This window comes from Lissotriton vulgaris, chromosome 12, assembly GCF_964263255.1.
Source record: "Lissotriton vulgaris chromosome 12, aLisVul1.2, whole genome shotgun sequence".
NCBI classification, from domain to species: Eukaryota; Metazoa; Chordata; class Amphibia; order Caudata; family Salamandridae; genus Lissotriton; species Lissotriton vulgaris.
Window position 1 is genome coordinate 34,384,557 of NC_141700.1, and position 15,272 is coordinate 34,399,828.

Genomic DNA, 15,272 nt, shown 5'->3' on the forward strand with positions numbered 1-15,272 from the left:
TAGGTGTCAAGGGTATAGGTACATCTTAGTCATAGTTTGCCTATTCTCTCGGTGGGTGGAAGCATATCCCGCAAAGAAAAATGATGCCCTCACTACAGCAAAGTTATTGCTTAGGGAGTTGATACCTAGGTACGGAATTCCCGAGACAATCGAAACGGACCAAGGTGGGCATTTTGCCAACGATGTCCTAGAAGAACTCTGTAAAGCATTCAAAATGAAGCAAAGACTGCATTGTGCCTACCGTCCAGAGGCTTCTGGGGTAGTGGAGCAAATAAATGGCACCCTGAAGTCCAGATTGGCAAAAATGTGTGATTCCACAAAGATGAACTGGATAGAGGCTTTACCCCTTGTGCTGATGAGTTTGAGAAGTATCCCGAACAGAAAAACTGGCCTAAGTCCCCATGAAGTGTTGATGGGAAGAGTGATGCGACAGGCATGGGTACCCGGACACAAACTGCTAAGCATTTCTGATGATATGGTATTAGAATACTGCAAGCAGCTGGGTGACCAAGTGCGTTCTCTCTCTCAGCAGATTGGAGAGACTGAAGACGAGTGGCCAAAGACTCCAGCACATAAACTGCAACCAGGAGATTGGGTGGCGTTAAAGAAACACACCCGGAGCAGTTGCCTGAAACCAAGGTGGGGAAAGCCACGACAAGTGATCCTCGTCACTACAACTGCTGTAAAGTGTGCTGGTGTACCGAAGTGGATCCACGCCAGCCACACAAAGCGGGTAACTGGAGAAAACGCGACTGGAGCTGAAGGCAGCGCAGCTGAAGAGGCTTCCGAGGAGGAAAGTCCGGAGCTAGCTGACATCGAACTGCCGAGCACAAGTCGAGACGTTGAATGGTTCCCCGCCGACGACCAGGTTCATGATCCAATACGAACCAGGAAATACTCCTACCTAGACAGTGAGTGGGATAGTCCAGGTGAGCTAGAAATAGAGGAAGAAGGTCAGGTCAACGAAAACAACATCACACCTGATCAGGTAATAGGCCAAGTAGGGTCAGATCAAGACATCGAAACTCCTCCTGAAACTCCGGAGACTGGAGAGGGACAGGTAGTAATTAGAGCTGACGTTCATGCAGAAGAAAACGAAGAGATCGAAGAGCATGAACAGGATCAGATAGAAATAGATCAACGTGCTCAGACAACCGAAATAAAAGCAACCAAAAATAAAAAGCAAGTACGATTTGAATCTGAGCAGGGTCAGATTAGGGACCAGGCGGAAGAAATAGATGAAAGACCTGGAACTAGTCAGACAGGCAGGGAAACAGAGGTGCCACAACAAAAAGTAAAGAGAGTGCACGAAGAAGGCCAAGTTTCCTCAACTACTGGGAGGCACGGAGGCAGAAGTGCACCCCGATACGTCAAGAGACTGAGGCTCAGACTAAAGACAGTCGAAGAAAAACTAAAAGACCGAAAAAGGGCTGAAAGTGAAAGAAAGGCAGCCCAAGGCAAATCGCTAAGAAAAAGCGACAGAGTAAAGAAACAGAACCGACTGTATCGGAGCCCTGACTGGACTTACTTTGTGTTGGAGGAAATTGACGAGCCCCACCACAGTGGCAACAGTGACGAAGAGTCCATCGCTGATCGGAGTTCTGACGAAGACCCTCCTTGAAAAAGCCCCGAAGTGAGCCTCTGGTACAAAGAAACGAAGAGGGGTAGCAAAAGCCACCTGTAAGCAAAAATGTCTGATCCGAATGTCTCTGGAAGATCCAGATGTGGGTGTCTTAAAACTTGCTGTAAGATATGCTTGTGTAGTATAGCAATGCTAATAGTAATGTGGATAGGACTAACAGTTTTTCTCCCTTTTATGATTAGTAAAAACCCTAACTTATCCCCTACTGAACCAGAAGCAGTAGACGTAGGGGTTGTACAGACTGCCGAGACACCACGAAGCTTAGAAAGACGCGACAAACAAGTAAGACTGACACACACACGACCTAATTTAGAAGCACCAGATGAGGATGGACTACACTTTCACAAAATGAGAAACAGGACACATTTAAATGTTTTTGCTAACTTGTTAGTGCATTACGTAGAAGCTATGGAAATAGAGGACTGTTATGTCTGCATGAAGCTACCAACTTCAGTGGCTGAAGGCGTGACATATCACCATCTACCTTTAACCTATGGAATTTCCTGTAGTATATTAGCTAGTTTGTTTTATAGGAGCACTTTGCAGTACTATTATTCAAATGCTGACGTAGTATTTTCTGAACTTCCTATTAGAGGACACTTGAACCTTGTACATACTAAAAGTGACGTGACCCGTTATATGGGAGAATATTTTCTGACTATAGGCAACATAGATTTAGATGAAGCAAGACAAGCTAATCTGACCTGTTCTCTGCATGAGCAGGAAAAGATGTTCATAAAGATGGCAGACAGAAGGAGAGAAAAGTTTCAGAAGAAAGCAAATGACGAAAAGGATAGAGTCCCTAGGTGGGCTGAGCACATGGATAACACCTCACAAGGCGAAGCTAATCCTGCCTTGTTGTTGGATTTTGAACGAAAGGGGAAACTTTGTATCCATAGGGAAAAGACAGAGTACTATAACAATGTATTCATCGGTTCCAGCGAGTGTGAACATAATTACAAGGTAATTGGAGGTTGGGGTTTCAAAAATGGGTCAGAACCTGTGTTTCCCGGAATATATTATATATGTGGTAACAAGGCTTATTTCAAATTGCCGGATCACTGGTATGGAAGCTGCTACTTTGGCATTGTTTTCCCAAAAATATACCATGTGAATAATGCAGCTGGAAGCGATGAAGAGACTAATGGCTTAATGCGTAGTAAACGTGAAAGTGTAGGTGAAATTATAGGTGATATTTTTAGTGCACTGATACCTGGAATGGGGGTAGTTCTGAACACTCATAGAATCTGCAAATTGTCTACAGTAGTGGACCGGCTATCCACGGACACTGCTGCTGGATTCCTGGTGGTCAATACTGAAATGGTTGCAATCAGATCAATGGTTTTGCAAAACCGTCTTGCCCTTGACACCCTATTAGCAAAAGAGGGCGGAGTCTGTAGAATGCTGAAAGCACAACATTGTTGCACTTATATTCCTGATAAAAGTATCGAATTAAAACAATATGTGAAGAACATAACTAATTTGGAAAAAGAACTCAAACCATTGGAGGTTGACAGTGCCTGGACGAGACTGACTGGAGGTCTCTCCTCTATAGGTAGTTGGTTTACTAACCTAGGTAGAAATCTGTTGTGGAAAATACTGATGCCAATAGTTGTGATAGGCGTAGTTGTGTTGATCATTTTCATTTGTTGCAAATGCAAGAAATGCAAAAAGAAATATACAGTAAATAAGAGGGGGGTGAAGAGAAATATTGATGAACTGGAATTAGAAGAATTAAGGAATGAAGTCTACAAAAAGGTGAAAAATCACCACTCTCATAGAGAAGCTGAAAGAAAACTCAACAATAAGTTTGTTGAAATCCAAATGAGTGATGTGGATGAATGAGAAAAGTTGGCATCTGTTTCCTTTATGTGGTGATGATAGTAAATATCATCAAAGAGGGGATTGATGGAGCAAGGATTCGCATGTAAAGCGCCTTGCTCGCACACAAAACTCTTGCCTAAATGTATAATTACACTAAACCAGTTGTTCGTCATTTATTAAGCGTTTCTCCAAACACGCGGGTGTCCCCAGGATGCTTGCTTATATGTCTTTCCCATACTAACGAAGCTTGCACTAAAAGAAACGGCTGCTTCGCTGAAATTCAGTCTGCGCATGCGTCGGTCATACCCATGTGATGTGACGCACTCGCATTCTGGAGGGATTGTATTGCTCATGCGCACTGATGCACAAATGGCCGCTTGTCTCTCACCACGCTCTCCGCTTGCTACCGCCGTTTCAGCCTATCTGTCTTTTCGCACTAAACAGTAATGCTATAGTCATTATAAAATAAGGGATGTTTAGAATTTCATCATGGTATACAGTGTGATCATTTTATATGTGATATTAATTTGTTCTCGCTTACTTTTCATGTACCGCGTCTCTGGGGCTGGGAAATCGGGAGCGGAGCCATACTTGAGGCTCTGCTGGGCTTCGACATGTGACCAGAGAAAAACTCTACTGCGCAGAAGCTGAGACAAGCCAGCTGGCTCCTGAAGCAAAATGCGCCTGAGAAACTCTCTGGGAAGACCAAATCTCACCTTGGAAGAAGCAATTTTGTTGCTACCTATTGTGAACTTTACTATACTGCTGTATGCCTATGCATGGGAACGTGAACCCAAGGGGCGGGTAGGAAAATTTTAATATTTAGGATGGGAAAGTTGAATTCTAGGAGGTGGTAATGACCGCACCACCTCTCCTAACCAATCAGAATGTGGGAAACTGTCACTTGCAACATTAGTGGGTGGTCTTAGAGACCCCGAAACAGTATAACTGCCCTAGTTTAGCTTAGGAAAATTGTCCGACTTGTCCGAGTAGCAGACCTGTCACTGACCCTACGAACTCTATAGGTGCTCAATCTGAAGTGCTGCGGAGCACTCTGTCCATACTTTCCACAAACTCCTAAGGGGTGGAAATTGTCCTAAGTGCTGGCGAAGCACTTTGCTGGGAAATTCGAAAAAACCCAATCGGGGTTACTGGCGGATTACTTGCAGAGAGGGGTAACGCAGGCGTTGCTTCCGAAGCTGTGGGTGTTGGTCGTACCTTGGTGAGCCCAGTCCTGATCCCAAATCCTGAGGGGTATCCTGTCCTGACTGCCCGTGAGCTGTACCTGCTCGCATTCTGGCATTCCTTTTCTGAGGGTCCTTGTCCCCGTCCTTCCAACTGACCCGTGGCCAGGGTTGGTCTTCATTCTGAATTAGGTAATTATCAGTCTGTGGGTTTGCGTCTCACTCTCACTCTCTCTCCATTTTCTTAATAAAGCACTCTTGCCTGTGATATTGCTCTATCACCTTTAAAGCAAGTTTTATGCAAATTGTTTATTAGAATTGTTCCACTTCTCTCCCCACCTTTAGAGAATTGCCAAACTGTTATGTTTTATTTGTATGTTCCGATTTTTCCCTTTCCTTTAGTCTGATTGCGGTGAACTTAGTAAGAATAGTTTAAAGCACTTAGGTTAAGTACATGTTCTAGGTCCCATCCATGTCCTAGGTCCTAGTATAAAGTTGCAGTGACTAGTTCTGTTCTAAAATTCCTACCTTTAGTCTTCCCATATACTCAATGGTCCTAGTGTTAATTCATAGTTACCTATTGGTCTTGATTTTGATGTTTGACGCATTACTCTGCATATCACTTATTGCCTTGTCATACTCTCTTTGAACTTCTATATAAAGCTTTGAACGTCCTCAGGTGTCTGTGGTCATTTTACAGAAATTGTGGATAAGTATGAACTGATTATAAAGAGTAATTGTTCCTAGGTCCTGTCTACTATTTCCCTGATAGCTCCAGATCTGTCATAAGAATTGTGCCTGTGGTAAGTCAGGTGCATGGTAAGCAGAGGTGAACGCAAACCTTAATTGCTCATAGAAGCGTGCAGGAGGAGAGACAAAAATAATCCTCACCCGGTTCACCCAAATGTCATTATTGTATCTGAATTTGCACGCCAGGGCCCAGTGCGTGTAAGCAATTGGTGATCTCGGTGACCCGGGTGGACTGCGCGCTCTATCAATTTCATGTGGTTCTGGGAAGTGTAGTTTTCTTCTAATAAACTGTCATTGCTTCAGAGAAATTTCAGTAAGATAAGCACAATCCTTGATTCAGTTGTACAAGTGATTAGATATTTATTCTTCCTGTTTGCAAACATTCTCGTTCTTTCATATTTAAAGAGCTATGCACTAAGTATTGTTTTAAGTGTTTTTCTGTGGGAAAGGTGATGGCGCGGCCATGTATCATAAGAGATAAATTTACCCCTGCTGCACATGATATGGACATTGCAGGTTACCATAGAGCTCTATAGTCATATGAATGAACTTGTGCCTCTATGGCTATGGAACTCTTCTGTGGCTTGCAATATCATTATACTGTATGGCTGGGGTACTATATATTCTAGCCTCCTTATATCTCAAATAAATCAACATTCTTGACCTGAGCTACATGTTTTACTCTGCATCAACTACTATACACTGTATATGTAATAGAAATAAACATTCTGGACCTGAGCTATATGTTTTATCCTGCATCACCTCCTATAAAGGATTGCATAAAGGCCTTTGTGTAGGGACAGCTGCTCAAAGTGCTTCGAGGCCTATTATGACATCATGACTGAGTGGTCCTAAGAAGCATCCAATGAGCTGCTCGCTGTGACAAAAGAAGGCCCCGGTTGGTCGAGATGAAGGGACGCATCCGTTCCAACTGAGCGGAAGCGCCGTCACGTTTGTCGCCGGGCTCGGAAGTGCGTCATAGTGGTGCGTCGCGGCACGGCACTCGTACTCAGCGCGCGAGGGAATCGTACCAGCGGCAGAGAGGAGCGCAGCGCTGGGAAAGGAGCCCGAGCCGCCGCCGTGCGGGTGCAGCCGAGCATCGACCCTTCGCGTCCCGGTGAGTGTCTGTCTCGCTGACCGGCGCCCGGGCCTCTGCTTTGTGCGTTGAAGACGTGTACGCCTGTGACGCGCTTCAGGGCCGCGGAGGCGTCAGCCGCCAGGCCGTCTCGCGCCGCACGGCGTCCGGCTGTGTAGGCTGAGCGCGCGGCGGCGGCTTCTGGGCGTGGGCCCCTTTGTAAGGCGCGCCGGCGGTGGCTGGCGCGAGCCCACCGGCCGCCATCTTGGTGGTAGAACGGGGGCGCCGCGCCGCCATTTCAGCAGCGGGGCCAGGCGCGAGCGCGCGGCAGCGGCCTCCCCCGGGGTCCGGCCGGGGCGTGGGCAGGTGAGGCACTGCGGCTTCGTGCAGCTGGGCGTGGACCCTCGAATGTGGGCCCACTGACCCTTCCTGTGACGGGGATGGGCCAGGTCTGGCCGTTGTATCCCTTGGACGTGGCAGGCTGGGTGGGTTATGGAATACCTTGTTTAATTAAAAGCGTCTGAAGCTTTTGCACCCCTTTCCGAGCGTTTGTTACAGCCGCGTTGGTATTGTGGTGTGGATGGTGCCCTCAGCGCTGTGCTAGCTGGGCGCCTGTGTCTTTATGGGCCCTTATCTATCTCCACACGCACTTTGTGGGCCAGGCTTTGTATGTGATGGGGGCACGTGGCGGTGCAGATGAAACAGTGCAGTATAATTGTGTCCCTACTTTGGTTAGATGTCGTTTGTATGTGCACGGAATTGATGAATTATACCAAGCTTTGTTAGAGATTCTGTGCAAATACACATGTTTAAAATAGTCTTTGGTAGCCGAACTAGTGAGCATCTTTGTACTACTTAAAAGATTTATTGTGTTACTGTGCAAGAGAATAAGGCAATCGAAGCTTCTGCACTACAGCTATACACTCGAAGTACATCTGCATGTCATGTATTTGTTAACTCACGTAAATCCTTGCTTGAACACACTTTGTTGTTATGCTCTGGTGTAGAGCAGTCTTGAGGCTACGCATGCTTCACCTTGAACCCCCGGTCTTGCCGCCACGCTCTTTCATTCTTGCGCTGAACCCCTAACTTTTAGTCCCCAGAGTGGTACAAGGTCTGTACCCCACTTGAAGATAGTCTAGTGGAATTATGGCGAATAGGAACAAGCTTTGGCCTCGCCTTTGTGACTTCATAAGTGTTTAACTAGAGCTGTTTATTTTGCCAATGTTTGTTAGTTAGGTTGGTGTGTTTAAAACCTCACAGAGAGAATATAGCATGCGTGATGACTTGGGCTCGACCTAAACATGTACCTGGCTAAGGGGCCCCTTCCTTTACTTCTTCTCAGCTCAATGATGTTTCTATGGAATTTATCAAGGTTTCCGCTCCCACTCTATACAACAATTTGTTGAAACAAAACATTTTTAAAATGGGGAAAACGCTTACAAATATTTTTTTCAAACTACAACAGCAAGAATTTGGTAATGAAATACTCTGTCCATGCAGTCTTCTGTTGAATGATCAGAGTTCTTGCGACTGCAGAAACCACAGATTAAAAATACTTGTAATTTTAAGTAAAACCCAGGTAAAGATTGCTGGGAGACAATGTATTGAAAGCAGAATAAAGGCTATTTGGAAACACTTATCCGGCAGCCAGATATCCACGGGTGCAATGATTTTAGAATACATCCTTAGCTGGTCTGTAAGGTGTCCCTACATACATGTCTGTGAGTTTGCCTATGTGTTTGTGCGCACACGTGTGTGCGTTATTTATTTTTGCAACACATGGCAGTGGAGATGGGAATGTGCTTCTTTTTATTAGTTCAGCAGGTCTAACTTTGTGAAGAGATTCGTCCCTAATAATAAAGCCTGTAAAAAACGAGGTATAAAAGGATTCCTGCGTTTTTGCAAATAACAGCGCCAGTAATTTGCAGTTTGGGGCAAAACGTGGAGAGAAAAAACAAATTGGGGGAAGAGGTAGAACTTTGTGCAACTGGTGTAATTGACTGAAATGATAAATTAACACGCATTAAAAATGCAATAGGTATCGCCTTTTATCAATCAATCAATTCAATCTTTATTTCGTTGCATTGCAACATAAAAGATACAATAAAATATACAGTACATTATAAGACAAACAGTAAAATCTTCATCATAAGGGCACCCTAGTATTGCGTTACTTCTACATTTCATCAATTTAACACATTGGCAAGTATTTCATCAATAGAGCACATAATATACAATTCAGTTTGGCACAGTATCAATAAATATTAAAATATTTAAAAAAAAAGTAGAAAAGTTAAAAAAACATTAAATTGAGTTTACAACCAAGGTTAAAATGCTATACATTGGCTTTATTCATGGTTCCGGGGAGTCTAGTTTAAAATGGAAGAGATAGTTTCCTTCTAACAAAATAGGTGGACAATAGGAATTTGCTAATACCGAACACAATTACTTGACTGGTGTCCATGGTTAGGATTCTGCCCGCTTCCCTATGGGAAGATGTACCAAGATTGCGGCACAGGGGGACTATCCATTTTTTTCCTAGCTTTGTCGTAACTAGGGCAAAAGAACAATATGTGGAAGATGTCCTCCCTTTGGTTATCGGTGCACAAAGTACAATGCTCTTTATCAGACTTCCCCCATCTTTTCTCAGTTACTTTTATCCTCAACGTTCCATACCTAAATTTTAGATATAGGGATTTTGCCAGTGGGGGTTGAATTTCATCTAGAAATTGTTCGAATAGAACCTCATTTTTTGCCAGTAGAAATTTTTCAGTAAGGGGGCCATGGTTTCTCGAATACACAGAATCATAGTTCACATATGACCAGAAGCTTAGTTTAACAATTTTCTTGGAGTTTAGGTTTAGAGATTCCGTCTCGTTCCAAAAGTGTGCTAATCCGAGCTTGGTAAGCCAGTTTTTCACATGCTTAAACCAAAAAATCTTATTATCTCTATCCAACTCTAAAACTTCCTTCAGGCCATTTCTGTAGTCAGATAGTTCTATGGTTGTCCATAATCTGATCCACATCAGCAATGGTCTCAATATAGCATGCTGGTCTGTGTGTTTGATGTTAAGATCTAAATATAGGGGTATCAGGGGGGTGTTAGTTGGAATTTTTAATAGTCCCCTGACAAATTTATTTTCCAATACATCACAAGATTTTTTACATATTGGACCCCAGATTTCTGCCCCATACAGGGAGGCGGATTGTACCTTATATCTAAAAAGCTCTATCGCGGGAGTAACTGCTTTGTTTACACTTTTGTTATATCTCTGTGTGATTGGGAAGCAATTTTGTCTGAACACCAATTTAGATTTTTCCAATTGTGGGCCCCAACCCATTGCGGAGTCCATCAGTACCCCCAGGTAGGTAAAACTGTGCTCGAGTCTAATCTTTGCCCATTCAACATTAAATTCTTTTTAAAAGTTTTGTGCGGGTTCAGAGCCATGTATTTTGTTTTTGTTATGTTGATTTCTAATCCTTTATGGATACAGTACTGTTGGAACCTGTCTAATAGGATCTGTAGGCCATGTGGCGTTTGCGATATTAGGATTGTGTCATCCGCGAAGAGGAGGGACGCAACGCGTTCCCCTCCCAGTCGAGGAGAATCATTATCGCAATCTTCCATGTAGGTTGCAATGTCGTTTACATAGAGGGAGAATAGGGTAGGCGCCAGGACGCAGCCCTGCCGCACTCCCCTTTTTATTGGGATTGGGTGTGTGAGTTCCCCGTTTGGGCCCATCTAACCTTAGCGTAATTCTCCCGATGCAATCCTATTACTAGTTTTAATAAGTCGCCAGGCAGCCCTTGTCTATTCAGGGTTTCCCAAAGTAGATCTCGTGGGATGAGGTCGAATGCTGCTCGTAAGTCGACAAAGGTCACATACAAGTGACCTTTGCGCATGATGACATACTTCCAATACAAGCAGCATAGCCTGAATACTTGGTCTATAGTACTTGTTTTGCTTCGGAATCCCGCCTGGTATTTAGATAAAATTGACTCCTCTTCCAACCATGAATTTATTCTATTAAGAATATGCCTAGCCTATATTTTTTGCGTAATATCTAAAAGACTAATGGGGCGGTAATTTGCTGGATCACCACGATCCCCTTTTTTAAAAATGGTGATGATTTCTGCGCCATTCCAAGTATCTGGAATGTGCTCACTAGCTGTAATCATGTTAAATAAATGATTTAGATAGGGTGCCCAGACTTTGATGCTATACAGATACAGGTCACCAGGGATTCTATCGAGCCCTGGCGCCTTCCCTTTCTTGATTGAAATAATTGCTGCCTCTGTTTCTTGTAAGGTGAACACTACCTGCTGAGTGTTAGCTGATATTTTAGGGGGGGGGTACATCGTTTGCTGCCTCGGTCGGGGTTTTGGCTGCATACAATAACGAAAAGTGCTTAACCCAAGTGTCTTCATCTAAATAGACCTCCCTGGAACCTTTCTCTCGTTTATTTTCTTTAGCTGCCAATTCCCAAAATTGTTTCTGGTCCTTTGTTTTAGCGGCTATTAACATATTGAGCCACAATTCCTCATCCCATGAGGATTTAGCTTTTAATATTATTTTGTTATAGGCCTTTCTTTGCTCTCTAACTATTGATGGGCTTTCCCCTTTGACAGCATTAATCAGTGCAGTTTTGGCGAGGCGGCATTCCTTGTATCGCCTTTTAAGTTAAAGCCATTTGCTTTGCTATACAATACCCTCTCTCCTCTCTTCCCTACCCCTTTCCTATCTTTTGTGGAGCTCCAGACTCTTTGCTACACTGATAACTTTTTAGCAATTTTTGATCTGCTTAAAAACAGACTATTTTTGCTGAAAGTTGGACATTTTTAAGTGTATTGATTATATGTCATCAAATAAAAATTTATCGTTATGCACAAATGCAATTTGAGTAGGTTTGCAAATCCTGATAATTTAACTGCATATAAAAAATATAATCTTATACAACATCATCTTACAAACTTTTCCTTACGTTAGCCGCATTTTGCAATACCAACTCAAACTTTACAATATGGCATAAACCACTACCTCGATGTTAAAAATATTATTTGCTTAAGATTTACAAATTACTTAACACAGGGTGCCCCAATAATCAAAATCTTCTTGACTCAGCTGTGATCCAGGCTCAAATACACATCCGAATTGTTATTTTATCCCATTAACCTTCAAAAACCTGGACGTCGTGCAATTCACCCTTTTCAGTGATAGGCACGTTTTTCAGATCTAAAAAGTGTCAAAAAAGAGATTTTCCCAGAGTCGTTGAACAAATGGAGGACTCTCAGATACCACTTACCCCGTTTTTAAGATCCAAGTTTTGACACAAACGTACACTATGAGATCTGTACCCTGTGCAATCATCAATAATCTATGTGTATATCTCCTCAGCACTGGGAACTGACTGTCCTAAGGTGGGCTCGCGTCATCTGCCGGTACTTCTGTACGCTGATGACGCGGTCCTCCTAGCACCAACGGCAGTTGGCCTGCAGCTCTTAATTAAGGGTTTCTCTGACTTCATGAGGAATTTGGACCTTTCCGTCGACATGACAAAATCTTTCATCATGGTAGTGGGGAAGAAACCACAGAAGAAATTTGTGTTCAAACTAGGGGATCATGTCTTGGACACTGTCAACTCATTTCCGTACTTGGGGCTTTTATTTGATGAAAATTTCAAGTTTGCCCCTCTGATAGAGGAGAGGGCTAGGAGACTAGTCTCAGCAAATGGAGCTATACTAAACTTTGCCCGACGAATGGGACGCTGGTCCCCTGAGCAGGTGATGACATTGTATAGATCGGTCAGCATCTCAAAGACCATCTATGGAGCCGAAGTGTGGGGTTTCAGGGATGCACAACCATTACAAAGAGAGGAAGACAAATTCTTAAAAAAACTGTTAAAGTTCCCGTTGAGCATCCCAGCAGCGATAACACACGAAGAGTTGGGTACCCCATACATAGCCGACCTGATCAGACTGAGACCCATACTGGCCTGGCTTAAAATTTGGTCAAACACCAATGCGGAACTGTCCATACAGATCATCCAGGATTGCCTGCTGAAGGAGAGATGGCTCCAAATCCCCTGGCTGAAATACGTTAAAGACACATTGGGGGATATTGACGAGCAAAGGCTATTTCTGGACCCCTCTATGGTGGACATATATTCCAGACACTCTGTACAAAAGCAACCACTGGAAAAATATGATGGTAGGAGGAGGGAGCTTGACTCTACTAAACCCTCGGCAGTTGCTCATTCGCATGTCTGCAATAAAGTGGGCATGGAACCGTATCATTTTAATGTACAGTCAACACGAGAGGTTTTTAATGACTCGTTTTAGGCTCAATTTGTTGCACCACACTTTAGCTTATCCGCCTGGGTTTACCCAAACAATTGAGCAGAAGGGTGCCTGCGGCTGCTACAATAGGTCTCCGCAGGACACCCTTCATTTTGTATTACTGTGTTCTTTTTATAAAACACTGCGTCAAAGATTCTTGGTGGATGTTTTAAAGGACTCAAACATTATCCATGCCAAATCTGCTTTATTGTTTTTGCAAAGAGCCACTGAAATGCGTACTCTGTTTGCTGCCATGAGTTTCCTAAAAATTGCTTTAAACTAAGAAACACAAGGTGCTGATAAAGTTGGTGGGAATGGGAGGAAACTAAAGTCATATGGGGGCCTTGTGTCATATTTGCACTCTGTTTCTACTATCTACAAAAACCCCTTTTTAACTTGTCGCTCTTTTTAAAAATGTCATGTTGTTCAGTATGGTTTTATGTGATCATGTATTGCCATGTATTTTTATGATGGTTTTTAACCTTCGAAATAAATAAAAGAACTGAACTGAACACTACCTCGATGTTCAAAATATTATTTGCTTAAGATTTACAAATTACTTAACAACACAGGGTGCCCCAATAATCAAAATCTTCTAGACTCAGCTGTGATCCAGGCTCAAATACACATCCAAATTGTTATTTTATCCCATTAACATTCAAAAACCTGGACGTCATGCAATTCACCCTTTTCAGTGATAGGCACGTTTTCCAGATCTAAAAAGTCTCAAAAAAGAGATTTTCCCAGAGTATTTGAACAAATGGAGGACTCTCAGATACAACTTACCCCGTTTTTAAGATCCAAGTTTTGACACAAACGTACACTATGAGATCTGTACCCTGTGCAATCATCAATAATGTATGTGTATATCTCCTCATAATATTCATGCCAATTTTAAATATTCCTAAAACTGTCTTTACCCAAAAGAAAAGACGTTTGGGTCACAATGCAGCTTCAGGTCCATTCTGATCTTTGGAATTATGGATGAGTCTGTAAAGAACTAGGTTTTCAATACTTTAGGCCAATCCAAGGAAGTGCCAAGGCTTTAACAAACAAGCCACAAGGTGGGACACATGTGCACTGTTTACTAATGACAGCAATGCAATTTGGAAAGGCTGACCAAAAAAGTAGTATGTGTGTTCGAACTTTAGAGCCATTACCACATGCCTTGCAAAAACAGTGGTCTTTCCCCATCTAAATAAATCAGGCCTTGAAATCTACGATCCAGCAAACTTCCGGCCAAGCTCTCAATTACAAGACTTGTCCAAGGTCCTGGAGTGATTGGTCAATAGACAACGTACCACATTCTTTGAAACTAATCACTTTCTAGACCCCTCACAAACTGGCTTTAGGCCCAACAGCAGCACTGAGGCCACCTTACTTGCTGTGTCTGACAATATCAGATCACTAGTTCAAGGCAAAGCCGTAGCACAGATCCATTTGGACCTTATTACGGCTTTCAACCCTCTCTCACAATAACGTACTACGAACCCTCCACGAAAAAAGGCTCTGGTCAATGGTTCACATCTTTCCTGAAAGATCGAACCCAAATAATCCAAATGGGATCTTGTTCCTCCACCGAAAAAAAGCATTAAATGGGGAGTTCCACAGGGAGCAGTGCTGTGATGTATATGTCTCCTACCTGGCGGACATCATCAGGAAATGGGGTTTTGAAATCAGCTCGTAAGCAGACGATACACAATTACTGATCCCCGTGTCTGACAGGCTGACCAATGCAACCTAATAGACTGCCTCACTGAAATTGCAGGCTGGATGTCTGGGGACTGCCTAAAATGAAATGCTGGAAAATCTGAGATCTTGCTTTTTGGAGGCGCACATGCAATTTGGGACAGTAGCTGATGGCCCCCGGCGCTAGGAACCGCCCCTGAACCAAAGCGAGCTGCAAAGAATCCGTGCAGGATCAAGTATGCACTCTGTGCGGAAAAGGTTTCGCCACACAAACTCTTAAGAAGACTCTTTCGCTGGATCCCTTTGAATTGCAGAAAAACAGTGACAGGCACTTTTTCTGAGCAGGCTGGACTATGGCAATGCACTATGTTGGCATGGCCGATTTTATCTTTTCACTTGACTCCATGTGGTCCAAAACTACGCACACAGAAACTTGCATAAGAAGGGTCCACACATTTTACGAGGCAAAATAGATTTCAATGTCCCATCGTGCAACCCGAGATTGCGTCAACAGGCCTTTGCAACAGTCACGTGCATTGTCGAAGTCAGGATGGGTGACCGATCAGTCTCTAAATCAGCGGCGGTCCTCTGGAACAACATCCCACTCGGCCTATGGCTGACCGCTGACTATCTGTTGGTCAATTGAAGTTGAAAACCTTCTGTTCCCTAGATACTGACCCAACCAAATATTACTTAGAATAACCCGCACTGCATTTCTTTCGTTCCTAGCGCTGTGATTTCCCTCTGGATGAATGTCATGCTCTACAAA

General features: G+C 43.4%; 1 protein-coding gene across 2 annotated transcripts in view; it reads left to right on the forward strand.

The window, feature by feature from the left end:
• The first annotated feature begins 6,318 nt into the window (after positions 1 to 6,318).
• LOC147673151 (uncharacterized) overlaps positions 6,319 to 15,272 on the forward strand; it is a 52,042-nt gene continuing 43,088 nt past the window's right edge. Inside the window, exon 1 of one of the 2 annotated variants that reach the window (XM_086946902.1) lies at positions 6,319 to 6,517. The gene's annotated coding sequence lies outside the window, so the exon portion shown is untranslated. The remainder of the gene's footprint in view (positions 6,518 to 15,272) is intronic. The other variant, XM_086946903.1, reaches the window with a different exon arrangement.